Source organism: Bombina bombina, unplaced genomic scaffold (assembly GCF_027579735.1).
Source record: "Bombina bombina isolate aBomBom1 unplaced genomic scaffold, aBomBom1.pri scaffold_457, whole genome shotgun sequence".
Lineage (NCBI taxonomy): Eukaryota > Metazoa > Chordata > Amphibia > Anura > Bombinatoridae > Bombina > Bombina bombina.
Genome location: NW_026511410.1, coordinates 363,294 through 367,007, shown reverse-complemented (window position 1 = coordinate 367,007; position 3,714 = coordinate 363,294).

Sequence of the window (3,714 nt, the reverse complement as noted above, 5' to 3'; positions counted from 1 at the left end):
TTTGGGGCAATGCCCCGCAAAAGGCCCTTTTAAGGGATGGTAATAGAGCTGATTACTTTTGTAATTTAGTTTAGGGTAGGGAAATTTTATTATTTTGGGGGGCTTTTTTATTTTATTAGGGGGCTTAGATTAGGAGTAATTAGCTTAAAATTCTTGTAATCTTTTTCTATTTTTTGTAATGTAGTGGTTTTTTTTTGTAATACTGTATAGTTTATTTTATTTAATTGTATTTTAGTTTAGATAATTGTAGTTTATTTAATTAATTTATTGATAGCGTAGTGTTAGGTGTAATGGTAACTTAGGTTAGGATTTATTTTACAGGTAATTTTGTAATTATTTTAACTAGGTAGCTATTAAATAGTTATTAACTATTTAATAGCTATTGTACCTAGTTAAAATAAATACAAAGTTACCTGTAAAATAAATATAAACCCTAAAATAGCTACAATGTAATTGTAGCTATCTTAGGGTTTATTTTATAGGTAAGTATTTAGTTTTAAATCGGAATAATTTAGTTAATAATATTAATATTATTTAGAGTTATTTAAATAATTAAGTTAGGGGGTGTTAGGGTTAGACTTAGGTTTAGGGGTAATATATTTAATATAGGTGGTGGCGGTGTAGGGGGCTCAGATTAGGGGTTAATAAATGTAAAATAGGTGGCGGCGGTGTAGGGGGATCAGATTAGGGGTTAATAAATGTAAGACAGGTGGCGGCGGTGTAGAGGGATCAGATTAGGGTTTATTGAATGTAAGATAGGTGGCGGCGGTGTAGGGGGGTCAGATTAGGGGTTAATAAAATTAAGATAGGTGGCGGCGGTGTAGGGGGATCAGATTAGGGGGTAATACATATAGTATAGGTGGCGGCGGTGTAGGGGGGTCAGATTAGGGGGTAATACATATAATATATGTGACGGCGGAGTCCGGGAGCGGCGGTTTAGGGATTAAACACTTTATTAGGTATTGCGGTGGGGGATTGCGGTTGACAGGTAGATAGACATTGCGCATGCGTTAGGTGTTAGGTTTTATTTTGCAGGCAGTTTAGGGAGTTTTGGGGCTCCAATACTCAGCATAAGGCTTACTACGCCTGCATTTTGTGGCAAGGTAGAAATGGAGTAAGATTTCTCCATTTTTGCCACGTAAGTCCTTACGCTGTATATTGGATACCAAACTGCGCGGGTTTGGTATATCAGTCTATGGGCCAAAAATCTACGGCCGAAGGGTGAAATATACAAGCGTAACTTCTAGGTTACGCCGTATATGTGATACCAGACTTGCGCTAAATTTGGCGTCGCCGGCTTCTGCGGGCGACGCTGCATATCGGATCAGGCCCCACATGTTTATATAGATTTTAGCAAAGAATACTAATAATACAAAGCAAATTTGATAATAAAAGTACTTTTAAACGTACTCTATCTCAATCATGAAATTGTAATTTTGACTTTTATATCCTTATAAAAGGATATAAAACATAAAAGGAAATGTTTATTTCATGATTCAGATAGAGCATGCAATTTTATACAACTTTTAAAATTAATTCTATTACCTCATTTGCTTTGTAGGCTTAGGAGCTGGGAACTAGCTGCTGATTGGTGGCTGCACATATTTGTCTGTTGTAATTGGCTTACCGATGTCTTTAGCTAGCTCCCAGTAGAGCATTGCTACTCCTTCAACAATGGATACCAAGAGAATGAAGCAAATTTGATAATAAAAGTAAATTGGAGAGTTGTTTCAAATTGTGTGCTCTGTGGGAATCATGAAATAAGTATTTATGGTTCCATGTTCCTTTACCTATATTTTAGTTATAATTGTTGAAGTCAATACTTTTATATTTGTACATGTAAATTGAGTGTCTATTGTAATTTAACATCCAATGTTTACTAAGCATATAATGTTCTTCCTGCTGTATGAAACATTTAAGTCCATATTTATGTTGTCCATATTTCTTTAGCTGCCAAACTCATGACGTTTCAGCTCCAAGCATCAGTGATCACTTATAACAGGAGTTGGCTAGTTGGAATTTAGCCAACGCAATTATTAAACTCCACACAAAATGATACAAAATATCATCCCCAAAGCAGTGTAATCCCCTTGCATTGCTCTGCTAGACCCGTCTGCATCACCTCTGTCTCCCTTCATTAGCAGACAGGCACTGAGCTATAAGACAGAGAGCTCGCAGGTATGAAAGCTTCCCCCAGGAATGTGATAAAGCATCTGGATATTGTTTGTTCAGCGCTACGCACGGGCGCCTTCTGCTCAGCGTTATTATATATTGCATCATAAAAGTTATTACAAGTAATGTTTGTTAGGGGGTATGAAATACTCAACAAAATGCACTACAATGACTTGAAGGAAGGGAATTTCTGAAATAAAGAACCAAAATTGTTGTCTATAGAAAAGTTGGTTATAACGTTATATTTTCTTGAACTACTACTATACACAGTGGAATAGCATAATCCATAATCAATAAATTCATACTAAATAGACAATGCAAAAAAACTTAGTTTCAATTTCACATAAGTATTAGATTTTTTTTTCTGACAAATTTCAGTTAGTTCTATTTTCCCTCTCACTGCAACATGTGACAGCCATCAGCCAATCACAAAATGCTGATATGTATATCCTGTGAGCTGGTGGCATATTTAGATAATGGAAGTGAATAGAAAAGTTGTTTGAAATTGTGTGCACTATTTGAATCATGAAAGTTTAATTTTGACACGTAGTGCAAATTATAATTTTCAAACTACTCGCTGTGGGTCTCATGTAGTGCAGGCTTGCTCACGTGAGCCTGTTTACTGCAAGTTAAAGGGACATGAAACCTATTTTTTTTTTTCTTTCATGATTCAGACAGAGAATACAATTTTAAACAACTTTCCAATTTACTTCTATCATTTAATTTGCTTCCTTCTCTTGTTATCCTTTGCTGAAAGGTTTATCTAGGCAAGCTAAGAAGCAGCAGATAACCTAGGTTCTAGCTGCTGATTGGTGGCATATATATCGATTGTGATTGGCTCATCAATGTGTTCAGTTAGAAACCATTAGTGCATTGCTGATCCTTCAACAAATGATACCAAGAGAATGAAACAAATGAGATAATATAAGTAAATTAGAAAGTTGTTTAAAATTGTATTTTCTATATGAATCATGAAAGAAAAATATTTGGGTTTCATGTCCCTTTAAGAAGCAGCAGTTGCACGATTGCTGCTTCTTAACCTCTCCACCACCTTAGAGGTTTGGGGCGATTCACAGGACCTGCTCTTGCACAATTAGTTGTGTGAGCGCAGGGGGCTGAGTTGTGCAAGGGAATCCTTAGGCAATGATAACTTTGGGCAGCTGTTGTACACCGTCCGCTGCCCAGTTGCTGCAAAAACGGGTTCCCTAGTTGGGAACCTTGTCCAACTGTCATTTACTATATAGGGCTTTAAGTGTTTAACCCCAAAAAGAGCCTAAAAACATAGGTAATGCCCTCTCGGAAGCAAGCAAGTATTGCAACTCCTGAGCTGAACGCAGCATGTGATTAGTAAGGGTCACTGGCTGTTTTCTGTTTGGGGAAAAATATCCACACAATTTCCAGCCTCCAAAAGGGTTACAAAGACCTTTATTTCTTATAAATTGGGTCCATAGGCACAATTAAATTTCTGGCCTGCAATAGGCCCTTAGTCATGACATATTTATGCAATATTCATTTTAATAAAGTTTTATAGTGTGTATTTAC